The sequence below is a fragment of the Xenopus laevis genome, chromosome 2L (genome assembly GCF_017654675.1).
Source record: "Xenopus laevis strain J_2021 chromosome 2L, Xenopus_laevis_v10.1, whole genome shotgun sequence".
Classification (NCBI taxonomy): Eukaryota; Metazoa; Chordata; class Amphibia; order Anura; family Pipidae; genus Xenopus; species Xenopus laevis.
The window spans coordinates 175,495,319-175,511,245 of NC_054373.1; the positions used below are offsets into that span (position 1 = coordinate 175,495,319).

A 15,927-nucleotide genomic window follows, 5' to 3' on the forward strand; every position below is an offset into this window, starting at 1 on the left:
ATGGCAGTTTAGGCAAGGCTGAAGCTACAAGCTTGAACTTTGAGCGGTGCTGCAGTCATATGTATGATTCTGATTGGGTAAATACCAAAATTCTGTATTAATCAGCTTCTCCTTATCTGTAAGCTTAACAAAAGGCTGCTGGGGAGGGGTTTGTTTATACAGAGGGCTTCTTAGTGAAGTGGTCAAAAGAAAATGTAAACTCTCAATAATGTAAAATTGACCAGTGTCTTTCTAAGAACTTTTGAATTTGAAACAGCTCCACCTGCTGGTCCTTTCAGCCAATTGGCTACATTTTGGAAAGTTCCCCGAGTCTTGGGATGTTACTCTAGTTAGAGTTGATTTTTCTGCTATTTCGAAGTTTATCCATTATATAACCACAATAAGGCACCAAGAACAGAAAGATGAAGAATTATTAATTTATTTCTAAAACAGACATAAAAGTAATTGAAACAGGAATAATCCACCGAATGAAAATATAAATTATATATATATATATATATATATATATATATATATATATATATAGCAAGTGCTTAAGTACATGAATAACTCAATGCGTGAAATTAAAGGAAAACTATACCCCCAAAATGAATACTTGAGCAACAGATAGTTTATATCAAATTAACGAGCTTATTAAAGAATCTTACCAAACTGCAATATATATTTAAGTAAAACTTGCCCTCTCATCTCTTCCCTTGAGCCACCATTTTGTGATAGTCTGTGTGCTGCCTCAGAGATCACCTGACCAGAAATACTGCAGCTCTAACAAGAAGTGTGGAAGCAAAAGACAACTCTGGCTGTTAATTGGCTCATGTGACCCAACACGTATGGTTTGTTTAGTATGTTTGTGTACACTGTGAATCATATGATCCCAGGGGACGGCCCTTAATTTTTAAAATGGCAGTTTTCACATACTACAAAAAAAGTAAATTATGAAAATGGTTTATTTACACAAAGCAGGGTTTTTAAATGTGAGCCATTTTATGCAATATCTTTTTATAGAGACCTACATTGTTTGAGGGGTATAGTTTTCCTTTAACTGGGATATCTAATGCTACAGAGCTGGAACAGATGAGGGGGCGATAAGTAACATTGTTTAAAGTTCTACTACTCTGCATAGTTTTTGTCCTCACCATCACCTATCTATATAGACCAACATATACCATTCTTTCTATTCACACAGCAGCCATAGCAACGAGCATAAATAAAACGTAAATTCTTATAAAAAAGACTTGGATGCAAAGATACGCTTCTTCTCCCAACAGGAACTAACGATTAACAGAAACTATTTTTTAGTTTTGAATGTAACACATTTTTTTTTTCTTTAATCCTTGGTCCAAAGGGGACAGACTCCGTTCTTCAGAGCAAAGTTATTTCTTCCTTTATCTCAGCTTCTCCAGAGTTTTCTATAATATAGATAGAAGGAAATAACAGACAATAGAGCATTATCTCACAAGCAATGTCAGGAGCGCAGCTTCGTCATCAGGAATTTCATGAATATGATATTAAAAAGGGGTTGTTCACTTTGGAGTTAACTTTTAGTATGATGTAGAGAGTGATATTCTCAGACAATCTGCAATTGGTTTTCATTTTTTATTATCTAAGGTTTGAGTTATTTAACTTTATGCAGCAGCTGTTTGCAATTTCAGTCTGGTTGCTGGGGTCCAAATTACCCTAGCAACCATGTATTGATTTGAATAAGAGCATGCAATATGAACAGGAAAGGCCTGAATAGAAATAAGAGTGATAAGTGTGTCATAGTAACAATGCAAGAAGTCCTGAAACAGGGGGGTCACCATCTTGGAAAGCGTCTGTGACACTCACATGCTCAGTGGGCTCTGAGCAGCTGTTGAGAAGCTAAGCTTAGGGCTCGTCACTAATTATCCAGCAGAAAATGAGCTTCCCCTGTAATATAAGCTGATGCTACAGGTTTGCTGATTATTAAATTCTGATGCTAATTGCATTGGTTTCTGTGCCGCCATGTAGTAATTATCTGTATTAATTACTAATCAGCCTTATATTGTGACATTTCTATTCTATTTGTACTGTATATTGTGAGTGGGTCCCTAAGCTCAGTAAGTGACAGCAGCACAGAGCATGTGCAGTAAATCAGCAGAAAATAAGATGGGAGCTACTGGGGCATCTTTGGAGACACAGATCTTTACTGCTAAGTTTGGTGACACGCTAAAATTCAGGGGAGATTAGTCGCCCAGCAACTAATCTCTTCAGGCAACTAATCTCCCGAAAAGCCTTCCCGCAGGCTATAATTTAAATTGCCGGCAGGATGGCACTCTAATCGCTTCGTTTTCCGAAGTCGCCTCACGAGGAGGCATTTCAGGGGGATAAGACGCCCGAAGAAGAGGAGATTTATCGATGGGCAACTAATCTCCCCAGAATCTTAGCGTGTGTAACTACACTAAAGGGCTGTGGTTGCCTGGGCTGGTACAGAAGCAGAAAACATAATGTACAACATTTCTACCTACCGTACTTCTTTAGTTAAGCTTTAGTTCTCCTTTAAAGGGATGGCCCTCTGCTGCCTATATAAAAAGGGTAATTTTTTTTTTTTTAGAAGAAGATTCTCCCCAGCTGCCTAAATCTGGGGGTGGAGCTGGGGGTGCCTAGGTCACTGGGGCGTGTGAAGTGACATCACGTGTGCTTGCATAGCTGGCAAATTGGGGCACTGGCTGGAAGTCAGGAGAGAGTTTTCTATAGGTATTTAATAGGCAACTTCTGAACATACCTTTTTAAACTCATTTGCCTTCTGTTTCTGGCACAGGACTCCTTTTTTTGGTTCTGACTTTATCGAGCCAGTTGTATAACCTAAACGAAACAATGCAAAGGCTTGTGAGGAGATCAGAAGACAAACCAGTTTTTGAGGTGGTCACTGACACAAAGCAATACAAGGAGGACATTGTTTTAGAATTTAAAAACATGGTTTTTCTACTTAAAGGAGTAGTTCACGTTCAAGTATGTTATAGAATGGCTAATTCTAAGCAACTTTTCACTTGGTCTTCATTATTTATTTTGTATAGTTTTTATTATTTGCCTTCTGTTTTCCAATGGGGGGTCACTGACCCCATCTAAATAACAAAAGCAAATGTGCTGTAAGGCTACAAATGTATTGTTACTTTTTTTTATTACTCTTCTATTCTGGTCTCTCCTATTCCAGTCTCGTATTCAAAGCAATGCATGGTTGCTAGGGTAATTTGAACCCTAGCAACCAGACATCTGAAATTGCAGACTGGAGAGCTGCTAAATAACTCAAAAACCACAAAAAAAAATTAAAACGAATTGCAAACGGTCTCAGAATCACTCTACATCATACTAAAATCTTAACTCAAAAGTGAACAACCCCATTAAGCTCAGTGGACTACTTTTCTCTAATCAGAATACTGGATCACTTGAGAGAACAATTGGGTTTCTGTAGTCAATGAAATTCCAATGTTGAGCTCACGCATTAGACATCTGTGGTTTTTAAATGGCTTTATTTCCCCAACAAAATCACCTGACGCGTTTCGTGTGTCATCACTATGAGTACGTGTGATGACACTAAGTGAGTTAGGTGATTTTGTTGGGCAAATAAAGCCATTTTAAAACCTCCGCTGTATGCTGATCCGTGAGTGCATGCAACATTGGAATTTTATGGACTATCGTGTCTCGCTAAACTGCGGGTTCGAGGCGCTGCACCCGGACGAGGGACTTCAAGCTGTGAGTTACCTGCACATACAGAATGCCTGTGAACGTAGATTGATGAAGCGAAAGGTCCAGGGCATTTGCACCCGGGCCCGCCCAGTTATATGGTGAGAAGTGGTGTTAATTAGCCCTATTAAATTAACTTCACATAGGGGGAATGGAGTTTGAGCGATTATTATTATTTTTGTTATTTTTATTTGGGTTTCTGTAGGCCTAGGACTCAAGCAAAACTGAAGAATCAACAGTCACCCACAGCTTCCTCCTTAAAGCTACTTAAATTGTATCGGGTCTAATCATCAATAGCCACCAATTTTGGTTAGCCATCAATGGTACAGCCAATGAGCAGAACCAGGGTAAGAGACAAGGTGTAATCTAGTCTCCTGGCCAACAGCTTTGCAAGTAAACATAAAAAACTGCTGCTTTATGTATAGCATATAGTTGTGCAGGCCTAAAGTCTTGGGTCATCAAATGTAAGTTTTAGGGCCATTGGAATTCCAAGCTGCATTTACAGTAGAAGAATACACATGTACAAGTCGCAGTATATTTAAATCTGGCTACTAGAAAATGTATATTTGTATTATGTATAAAATTATTAAAACAAAACCTTCCTGACCTAAATTATGCTTGAATCTGCCTTCTCGCTCGCCAGGAAACTGCCCGTAAAGATGGTAGTCGTCGAAAAGTGATCACTGAAAGTCTGTGCATTTTATCAAAAATTTCCCAGCTCTGCTGCCCCCTGTGTAAGAGACACACATACATAACTATTAAACGCATAGACAGTGGTGTGTGGCTCTGTTTCTTGGAACAAAAATCAAAAAAGAATGACTTGTAAAGTGGTCTCTTACCAAGGGAACCCCCCCAGTCAGGTGGTTTGCCAATCATTTTTTGCAATATGTAGAAAATTTGAATATAGGAAGAGACTTGCATATGTCCTAATAAAAGTCTTTAATTTTATAAATACTTTTGGCTACCGCTTTACTAGTGGTCGATCTCTTCCTATATTGGAATTGTCTACATATACAGAACTAAATCTACTAAGCGCTGCAAAATATATTGGTGCTTTATAAATACAGTAGATGTTAATTAACACACAGACATCTCACTCAGGTTATCTGAGCTCAGATCAAGTGTAGAAACCATCATGGTTATAATCTGGGTAATGTCATTGTCATCATTGCTCAGACAAGTAAGAACACAACCAACATTTTCTCTCTCCATTCACACCTTATACACAGACACATACACCCAGACACAAACACACACTTACACTCCTATGCAGACACTCACACGGGATATTTGAGCTCAGATCAAGTGTAGAAACCACCATAGTAAAATCTGGATAATGTCATAATCATCATTGCTCAAGCAGACAAGAGCACAACATGTTCTCTCCATGCTCACCTTATACACACACAGTAGATTTGGCTATATTTAATCTCTGATCATTAAAATTACTTCCGATGACAGTTCCCTGGATACCTTATATCTGTGATCTCTAATGTCAGCCATATATGTTAGTGGCACATGTTTGTGTACCAGATGAAGTGTATAAGTGTAACTTAAAGGTCGTTGTACATCGTATGCCCTTTGGTGTGGCCTTTTAGTAAGTGTAAGAAAGTATTCACAGATGTGCCAGGTTACAATAAAAAAGTGTTTCTAGTGTATTTACCTGGGAGGCTCAAGTTATGGAATGAAGCAACTTCCAGAGACAATGTCCAAGATAACTTAGTCCGGCTCCAATTGTCTTCATTACTGCTGGCAGATGTTTTGGAACAATCTGGATCTGCTAAAGAAAAGTTACTGGCTTGACTCAGTCTGCTGTTTTCTTCTATGTCAGCAGAGGGCGCAGACACCTTTCCAACCCTCAACATTTTCTTGTTGGCCTAAAGAAAAATTAAAATTCAGTCATTTGCACCCAAGCCCGTACTTGTAATTTGGTATAGATCATCCTATCTGGCACATCATATAGATTGGGTAGGGTTTGCCTAACCTCCATTAATTCAGCAGAAAGGAACAGGAGCCTATGTTTCAGGGGTAACCGATCCTATTTACAATGTCTGCCTCTGGGGGTACAGCCAGCCCAAAAAAAAAAAAAAAAAAAAAAAAAAAAACACCTGGGGCTAGGGTTGCCACCTTTTAAAAAAAAAATCTCTACCGGCTGGTGGAGGGGGCAGGAATAAAAAGGGTGAGCCCTGGCTGCAAAGGGGCGGGTTGCATCAAGGGGTGGATCCATGGCACGTGATTGGCTGGGCCGGTCGTGACGTCAAAGGGGGCAGGGCCACAGTGCACGTTTGGACTCAAGCCAGCAGCAAAAAGGTTAGTTTTTACTAGGCTGGGTGCAGGCCACGGGCATTTGTTTGATGTATTACAAATTTACCAGCAGCTACATTGCCGGTAAATTTGTAATACTGGCCCCGGCTGGTGTTTTACTGGCTAGGCCGGTAAAATACCGGCCAGGTGGCATGGCAACACTACCCGGGGGAGATCTAAATTGTCTCTTCAATTTTAGCAGAATAAGAGGCGAATATTGTCCTAGAACTAGTAATCACACTAAAGTTTTTTAAGTTCTACTCAACTATCAAAATGTTGTCAGATTCAAGGTGGGTAAAGATAGAAAGCCGTCTTTCCAGATTGTATTCTGCTTTGTACATTTGTAATTAGTAACCTTCTGCAGCTCCCGCTGAATTACAACAGAAGCCCGATTGTGTCAGGATAATCAATGTTCCAACACCAATCATAGGATGTGCAGAACTTGAAATGGAATAAAACAAAGGATATCGGAGCTCAGATCAAGTGTAGAAGCCACCATGGTTTAGATCTGGATAATGTCATGTTCATCATTGCTCAGACAGTTAAAAGCATAACATTTTCCCTCAGTGATATGGAAACTGTAGGCCTAGGTTCGATTCCCGTCTTAACACCTTTAATAGTTTGCCTCAGGGACATTAAGATTGTAAGCTCCACAGGGTTCAAAATTCTTTAAACTTTTTAGTTTAAGAGTTTTGTGAATGATCAGCCTGACTCTCTTCGGGTTTCAAACGAGGGTTAGGACTGGCAGCCAAATATTGCTTTGCAAGGCTACCGTTTTATCATTTTTAATTACCTTTCTATTGACGTCCTCTTACTCATCTTTGTATCTCATTGAAAATGGTCAACTGTACTTGCATTGGGACTTTTAGCTTGTACCTGAGCGGCTGTTCTTTTATTTCCCCAATGGCCCTGTGCTAGAAGGCCTGCCGCTTCTTAGTGTCTTCACTTCCAGAATAGCAAAGTTGTCAGGTGTCAATTGAGATGCATTAGAAGCCAAACGGGAAAAAAAAATAAAACAGTTTAAATAATACAAATCCTTAAGTGCACATCAGACTCACCAGGTTTACTTCCACAGTTTCTTTGTGCTGGTTTCATTCTCTCAGAGCTTCTCTGCTTTCTGTCTATTTACTGTTGCTTGTCTCTCAATTGCATGAAGGTCAGGCTCCTTTAGTATATAAGCGAGATTAAGGGTGTTATTTATCAAACTCTGAAAAAAAAAAAAAAAAGCCCAACCAAACTAGAATCCACAATTTGCCCTTATCTATCAATAAGAAAAAAAAAACACTAACTTTTTCTGCTTGTTGTGCAGAAAATCCAAATTCCACATTTGATGCCAGAAAAATTTTGAGTTCTCAGGAAAACCAGGGCCAAACCCCAAATATTTTGTGAGGATTAAAACATCTTCAGATGGTTAAGGGGACATCAGCCATTGACTTTTAAATGAATTCAGCAGGTTTGAGATGGAGCATTTTCTGATTCGCACTTTGAACAGCTTCGGGTATAATAAATCACCAATAAAAAATTCTCATCGGAGTTAAAACGGACGCCGTGAAAAAATTGCATATGAATAATCCCCTGAGTATTATGTACTGTGCCTTAGCCTAGGAGTTCTTATAGACCCTTGACTTATATCAAGGGTTGAATCTCGAAGTAGAAAAACCATTGAAATTCGACCATTGAATTGGAATACTTCAACTTTAAATATCAAAGTTTTTTTTGCATCGAATTTGGCCATTTGTGGTCGAATTAAAATCGTTCGATCGATAAAATCCTTCAATTGGAAGGATTTCATAGTTTGATCGAACGATTTTTCTTTGACTTAAAAACTTACAAAACTGCTCTAGAGGGTCCCCATAGGCTAACATAGCACTTCGGCAGGTTTAATTTGGAGAAGTATTGAAGTCAAGTTTTTTTTTTTAAAGAGACAGTACTTCGATTATCGAATGGTCGTTTTACTTCAAATCGAATTTGAAGTTGTAGTATCCTATTTGATGGTTGAAGTATCCTTCGAATTTTTTTTTACTTCGAAAATTCCCTCGAATTCACTTCGACCCTTGATAAATCTGCCCCTAAGTTACCTGTAGTCATGTTTTTTGCAGAGAGGTTTGTTTATCCTAGCAACCAGATCGCTGCGATTCACAACCGCTTGCACGGGCCAGACTCTCTCAATGTACCCTGGGCTCCTGCTGAATCAACAAAGGCACCTGGGAGATCCCTGCCATTTCTGCCTTTACCCAGTGAAAAGAGCCGGGGATATGATGGCTTTGCAAAAACCTCTTCCCTTCCCTGTATCTACGTTACCTGCAGTTAAACAGCTGCACCAGCTCTGTCCCAAAAACAAGCAGTCACGGCCTCCAGCAAAAACATTCTACTCGTTTCCTTTTAACAACGTGTCACTTCACTTCCGGTCTTCAAACGCCGCGCCAATACCAAGTCCTACCACGGCATTCGAGGGATATCATAGAGACGAAGCAAGACCTGTTCGCGCATGCGCACTCACTAACACGCTGGAATCCTGGGAAGTGTAGTTTCTCAGTGCAGCCGAATCTGTGCTTTAGGTTTATTCTGATTAATTAAAATTATATTATCATTGACATTATAATGTACTCTGTTGCACTAGAGTGGTAAACAGGGGAACGCTATGAAGTAATAAATTAAAAATCTTGTTTTCTGTGTGCTTGAGACTGAGGAGAAATACATTGCTCTATTGTAAAGTCAGTATCTACATGACAACTATGATATTCCGGCTCTGAAGCCATTGTACTGGCATATAATCCTTGCAAGAAAGGTTTAGTTGCCTTTTTAGCATCTGAAAATACATTTAAATAACATTTTATCATGGCAGCAGAGTCAGACACCAGCCCTCCTATATATTTATCTTTTTTCCCCTATTAACATTGGGATCATATCACTGGCCTTCCTATAGATTTATCTATTTTCCCTATTAATAACATTGGGTTCAACCATAATTTTTACCAGCCAGCCCTGTAAAATACCAGCCAGGTGGCAACCCTAGTTGCCACCTTTTCTTGAAAAAAAAAAATACTGGTATTCCTATATTTTATGCATTTTGCCCCCATTAGTAACTAGGGTTGCCACCTGCCTGGTATTTTACCACCCTAGCTGGTAAAAATGGTTGATCCCAATGTTATTAATAGGGAAAAAAAAAATATATAGGAGGGCTGGTGTCTTTTTCCAGAAAAAGTGGCAACCCTATTGGTATCAAGCTTCATTTTTACCGGCCCAGGGCAGATGGCAACCCTAGCAGCAGTATATAAAAGATCAGAAGCAGACATTTTATATTAAAGACCAATATGTGTAAAGGTATTCTGTAAACAAATGAAATTGCTATCTGGTTACCTTCCCATTGGTCTGTTAGGCTGCTGGGGGGAAAAGGGAGGGGGTGATATCACTCCAACTTGCAGTAAAGTGCTATCACTCCAACTTGCAGTAAAGTGCGACTGAAGTAGAGCACAAGTCACATGCCACAGTCAAATGGCAGCTGGGAAACTGACAATATGTCTAACCCCATGTCAGATTTCAAAATTAATTTATAAAAAATCTGCTTGCTCTTTTGAAAAATGGATTTCAGTGCAGAAGTCTGCTGAAGAAGCACTACTAACTCATGCATTTTCAAAAAAATGACAGTATCCCTTTAAGCTGCAAGTCAGTTTCCCCAAGAGACCTGCTTATCTTAAAGGGGTTGTTTACTTTTGACATAACATTTAGTATGACGTAGACAGAGCATGAGATTCTGAGACAATTTGCTTTAATTTTTTATTATGTGTGGTTTGAGTTATTTAGCAGCTCTCCAATCTGCAATTTCAGTCTTCTGGTTGCTTGGGCCAAATTACCCTAGCAACCATGCACTGATTTGATGAGACTGGAATATGAATAGAAGGGAGCCTGAATAGATAAATGCGTAATAAAATGTAGCAAGATTAATTTGTAGCCTTACAGAGCATTTGTTTTTTTAGATGGGGTCAGTGACCCCCACTTGAAAGGTGGAATGACTCAGAAGAGTAAGGCAAATTATTCAAAAATTATATTAGCCATGCATTGACATACTAAAAGTTAACTTAAAGGTGAACCACCTCTTTAATGAATGGGATTTTTCATGCAACCTCTTACATGGGTAGATAAAGAAAGATGGCTGGTCCATGCTTTGCTACTTTTTTTTTTTTCTAGGCCAGAGCATTTTCTTGCTAAAAGGAAAGAAATAATGCTAAGGTTTACTAGGCAACCCCAAGTAAATTTTGCATTTTCTTTTCCTTGGCCATAAATATTACAATCTGCTCAAGAGGATCTTAGAAGTAATTATCCACATTGTGCGGATTGGAACCCTTGGGCAATTCTCATTAGGGACCTGTCACTGCATACATATCATGCTGAGGTCCTGGGCCAATAGGATGTCAGCCTCCTCGATGGATATCTAGTCAAGTTCTGAGCAGATATGGGGTGGGCTGACTGTTTAATAACGAGTGTAAACTTTACAAGACAGGGGCAGTGTGCCTGGATTAAATTAGAGCGAACAGGTAAACTCTGCTACAGTAGAGGGAGACAGAGGACATTTCTTCAAGTTAGAAAGGCTAAGGCTATACCTGTCCTAGGATAGGATTCTGCAAGTCTTTGTAACAGAGTTCTGACAAGTGAATATATATATTTATAGTCTCAGACAACACATCATCCAGCAGGCTGTAGTTGTGTCACACAGGTTTTTGTTGCAGAATTATAGGCAAAATGCAGACTTGTATAAACTCAATTATAAACAGTATTTTTTATAATATATGTCGTGTGTTTTGTTGTAAAAAGGTATTAGTGTCTCATGTGCATTGGTCACTGCCAACTGTGAGTAATTCGGTGTTTATATGTCAGCTCCGTTTTCAAGCAGGAATGTTCAGTGTGTAAATAAATGTGAGATGGTGCCTATAGTAATAGTGAGATGATAGACTCTGGGAAGGGAATGTGACTGTGGGATAGCAGGTATAGTAGGGAGAGATGGTGTCTATAGTAACAGTGGATAATAGTCCCCTGGAAGGGACTGTGACTGTGGGATAGCAGGTATAGTAGGGAGAGATGGTGCCTATAGTAACAGTGGATAATAGTCTCTGGGAAGGGAGTGTGACTGTGGGATAGCAGGTATAGTAGGGAGAGATGGTGCCTATAGTAACAGTGGATAATAGTCTCTGGGAAAGGAGTGTGACTGTGGGATAGCAGGTATAGTAGGGAGAGATGGTGCCTATAGTAACAGTGGGATAATAGTCTCTGGGAAGGGAGTGTGACTGTGGGATAGCAGGTATAGTAGGGTGAGATTGTAATAGTAACACAGGAAATGCTAAATTAGAAGTACATGCTAATTAACATATTCACATGTGAATATAATTTAAAAAGACAACACTAGAAATAACAGGTTGATTCAGCATGATAATTGCATTTTGGAGCTCTTGTAGTTTATATTGTAATGGAATCTCTAAAGCAGTAATGTCTTTATTCAGTCCAATTGATCGGCAAGTTGTATATACTTACACATCCTACAATATCACTTTAAGAAGAAGGACATCCATCAGACTATTCAGGTTTGGTAACAATTAATTTACTTGAAAGAATACCTGAATACCTGATTGCATTTCTGTAATGGGAGGAGGGTAGGGGTTACATTATTGGATTTTTGGGCAGCAGAATCTAATAAAAGAACAAAGATCCTTTTCTGAAATGATTAAATTCTAGCCGTGTTTTTGATTAATTCAATCTGCCGACGCTGCTCATAGGGAAATTAGTATTACTCACTATCTGGCAATGGGTTTTCACAAACAAACAGCTCGTTCCAGGTTGGGGGGGGGGAATGATTGTGATTAGGAGATCACATGCTGAAATATTTTTCTAAGCAGCATTTATACAGAGATTACAGATGAACAAATAAGCAGTTCAAACTCCTGTTTGTCTCACTGAATGGCAATTTCAGTGAGACAAACATTAACCACACACCCTAAACCCTATTCTAAGGGGCATATTTATTAAAGGTCAAATAGAAAATTCAAACTTTCATTTTTTTTATGGTCAAAACTGTCAAATTCGACTAGAAAATTATCCAAACTTGGTTTTTTTTTTTTTTTTTTTTTTTTAAGATTCTAATTCGATTTGAGATTTGTCATACTCTGGCCCATTAAGAATTCGAATCCAACTATTGGCCACCTAAAACCTGCCGAATTGCTGTTTAAGTCAATGGGAGAGGTCCAGGGATCAATTTGGAGATGCTTGCGGCCTTCCCGACTTTTTTTGGAGAAAAAAAACTCAAACCGAGCTTGATCGAATTTGATTTGAGTTTTCGGGTTGTTTCAATTGGTCCGAGTTTTGAAAACTATTTTACTAATACATTTCACCAAGTCGAATTTAGAATTCATTCTAATTTAAGGGAGTGTACCACAATGAAATTCAAAATTTGACCCTTGAATAAATGTGCCTCCCTGTGTCATTCCTTTCTGCCAGCCAATTAGCACAGAGGCATTATTCTCCTGCTCTGCTTATTAGTAAAAAAATTAGTAAAAAGCTCCTCCCTTGTGATATGGTTTGATTGAACTGTTTATAATTCTTTAGTTTTTCCTGATATTAGCAGCTTTATACTGCTAATATTCATTTATAAGTGGAGTTCCCCTTTGCCGTTTTGTCGGTCAGGCTAGACACAATCCCACAAACTAAAATTAAATCTCTTGATGCTTCTCTGTTCAGCATAAAAGGAGCACTACGAGTCTATGGGGGAATTTATAAAAATGAGCAAAGGTTGCCGAATTATAGTAACCCATAGCGACCAATCAGCAGTTTGCTTTTATACAAGTGACTAGTAAAGTAGTTTTATATATGTTTTATTGAATTTTTAACTGCAATCTTCATTTCTTCTTTACTAACTGCTGCCTAGTTGCTAGGGTTATCATATCCTAGCCACCAGATAGCTGTAAAAGATTTCAGCCCACTGCAGTTGCAATACAAAAATGTGAATATATTAAAAAGACAGACCTCAAATAAAATATTAACTACAATTACACATTTGTTAGAATACCACTATCTACATTATACTAAAAAACAAAAAAAAAAACAACAGTGGCAATACTTGAGGGGCTAAAATTTGGCAGCCCCAGGGATTTTACCCGGGGGGGGGGTCCTGAATGGGGTTTCAAAGATGGTACAGGAATTAGGGCCTGAAAAGGTGTGGGGTCATGGATTCATACTGGGTCCTGTCTTACTGTGGGCCCCCGTTGGTGCCGAGGCTGCTCCCTGCTACTTACACCACGGCCAATAAATAATTGTAAGGTCAATTGAGAGAGCTTTTAAATCAAGCAGTTGGCAGATGGTAGAGGAGAGTGTGCAGTGGGGTAGGGATCCTTTAACAGTAAATATATATATATATTTTTTAGATATTAAGCATTTATAGACACTGGCCTCTTCCCAATTGCCATAATTTTGAGGAATGATGAACTATATCCCCAAGTATAACTTCTCACTTCTTGGTAAATCTTCCTTTTACTTGGGATGCTACATATCAAATTATAGAAACAGAGCAGCAAACCCATTATCAAGAAAGCGCCGAATTATGGAATAGCCATCTCCCATAAACTCCATTATAATTAAATAATTCCGTTTTTTTAAAAAAAAATTTTTAAGGGATTTCCTTTTTCAGTGTAATAAAACCGTAGCTTGTACTTGATCCCAACTAAGATATAATAATTCCTTATTGGGTTTCTGTAATGTTTAAGTTGTTTTTAATTTGACTTAAGGTATGAAGGTCCAAATTACAGAAAGAGCCCTTATTCGTAAAACCCCCAGGTCCCATTGATGAACTTAAAGAAATATTAGCTATGTTAATGCTTCTGGGAACTGCAATAAACACAGATCTGCAAAATACTGGCTCATACAATCTGCCGTCTTATATAGGATTAAATGCCATGCAGTGTGTATGTATGACAGGCAGGAGACATAATGTCGGCACTTATATAGTCCTTGGCCACGGGAGTATAGAGGAGCTGTAAGGCAGCAGATGTTAGCAAGCAATCACTGGGATGGCAGCCTACATGGATTTAGTTTCACTGTGTCAGTGGAGTCCGGTACTAAAATAGAAGACACTAATATAAAATATTAAATAAATATGTAAAACAAAAACATATCAATGTCCTTATTTACCGCAGCCTCATGAAGGTGATTTTCCCCATCACTGGGGCACAGAAGACTATAGGTCTGGCCATCAGTAAAGTGTAAATGGAATACATTCTGTCTAATAAGAAACTACTAAGAAATTTTGGGATATAACCAGAGAGCAAGCTTGTTGTGCCAAGAAGCTGCTGGTAAAGCTTATTAATGGGGTGGTTCTCCTTTAAATTAACTTTTGTATAGGTAATTTGTATTGTTTTAAATATGTAAAGACAAACAAAACCCATAAGCATGACATGGAGACACATGTGAAATACAAGTCGACACTTAAGGGCAGATTTATCATGGGTCAAATTTCGAAGTGATAAATAATTCGAAATTCGACCCTCGAATTGAAATATTTAGACTATCAAAGTCGAAGGATTTTTCACCGAATTTAGCCATCGAACAATTGAAGTAAATCATTCGATCAAACGATTAAATTGTTCGAATCAAACGATTTTATCGTACGATTTTACTTCAATGTGTTACGATTTACAAAAATGGTCTAGAAGGTCCCCATAGGCTAACATAGCACTTCGGCAGGTTTCATTTGGCGAAGCATTGAAGTCAAAGTTTTTCTTTTAAAGAGACAGTACTTCGATAATCGAATATTCAAACTATTTTACTTTGAATCAAATTCGAAGTCGTAGTATCCTATTCAATGGTCAAAGTTTCCAAAAAAAAAAAAAAAAAAAAAAACCACTTTGAATTTCGAATTTTTTTACTTCACAAATTCCCTCTAATTCACTTCTACCCTTGATAAATCTGCCCCTTAATGGAACACTAAAGGCCATGGGGGGGGGAAACACCAAAAAGTAGGCAAATTGGAGAGGCTTCAGATGGGGTTTTTTGCCTTCCTCTCTGGATCAACTGGCAGTTAGACAGGTTAAAATAGAGTGAGAAGGTTGAACTTGATGGATGTGTCTTTTTTCACCTAACTTACTCTGTTACTATGTTAATGATAAATCTGGAGTTTAGGGTCTGCAAGTAGAAAAGAGATTACTCACCACATAAGGGAAGAGGCTCAGGTGCCCTAAGCCCTCAGCACAGGTAGCAGACAAACCAAAAAGAACCTTTGGAGCAGGCACTCAAAGAAGTCAAAGTTACACCAGGCAAATAAACGTTCATTGAGTCCGCAGCCTTACACCTTTCGTGTTAGAAACACTTAACCATAGGCTATGTTTGCAGAGCCATGCTTCAAATATTTAAACAAAAGTGCACCAATCAAAACATCGGACCAATTAGAAAAAAACAACCAATCCAGAAACTTTACCCAGGTGCACCAATCACTATTCAGTTTAGATAGGTGTGGTTAGAGGTTACACCCTTGACTCCAATTAGGAGCCATTTTGGTACACCATAAATGAATTTAGGTGGATTACCACCATAGATGTTACTGGGGGGGTCATTTATAAACTTTGTGCAGGGCAGATTGGTTCGCAAAGTGAATATATTTGCCCTGCGCATGGTTATATTTATAAAGCTGAATAAGAGGGTGCAAACAGAATTGTGAATTTTTTTTTCACGATGCGAATGTCTATAGGAGCTTTTTAAATATGTCACAATTAGCAAATTGCGGATCTTTATGCGCACACTCTGCGACTCAGTTATGCCACAACTTTGGTGGCTGATAAAATATTCGCAAAACAGTTTTGCAAACTGCGAATTTAAGCTACTGGCAGCGCTATTTATCATGCACAACAACCACGCACAGTGGGGGCCCTCGCGCAAACTCCCGTCTCA

General features: G+C 38.6%; 1 long non-coding RNA gene and 1 other non-coding gene across 11 annotated transcripts; both read right to left on the reverse strand.

The window, feature by feature from the left end:
• Positions 1 to 1,285: 1,285 nt before the first annotated feature.
• On the reverse strand, positions 1,286 to 15,369 carry LOC108708753. Of its 10 annotated transcripts, none has more exons than XR_001934524.2 (7): positions 8,305 to 8,543; positions 7,062 to 7,168; positions 6,797 to 6,948; positions 5,363 to 5,576; positions 4,307 to 4,429; positions 2,741 to 2,820; positions 1,286 to 1,406 (listed from the first exon to the last, which is right to left on the reverse strand). It is a non-coding gene; the product is annotated as an uncharacterized LOC108708753 (long non-coding RNA). The 10 variants fall into 10 exon arrangements; XR_001934522.2 differs by having other exon boundaries at positions 6,797 to 6,943; positions 8,305 to 8,541; XR_001934529.2 differs by having other exon boundaries at positions 6,880 to 6,948; positions 8,305 to 8,534.
• LOC121400262 lies at positions 4,807 to 4,873 on the reverse strand. Its single transcript, XR_005965668.1, has one exon. It is a non-coding gene; the product is annotated as a small nucleolar RNA U2-30 (small nucleolar RNA).
• Positions 15,370 to 15,927: the final 558 nt, after the last annotated feature.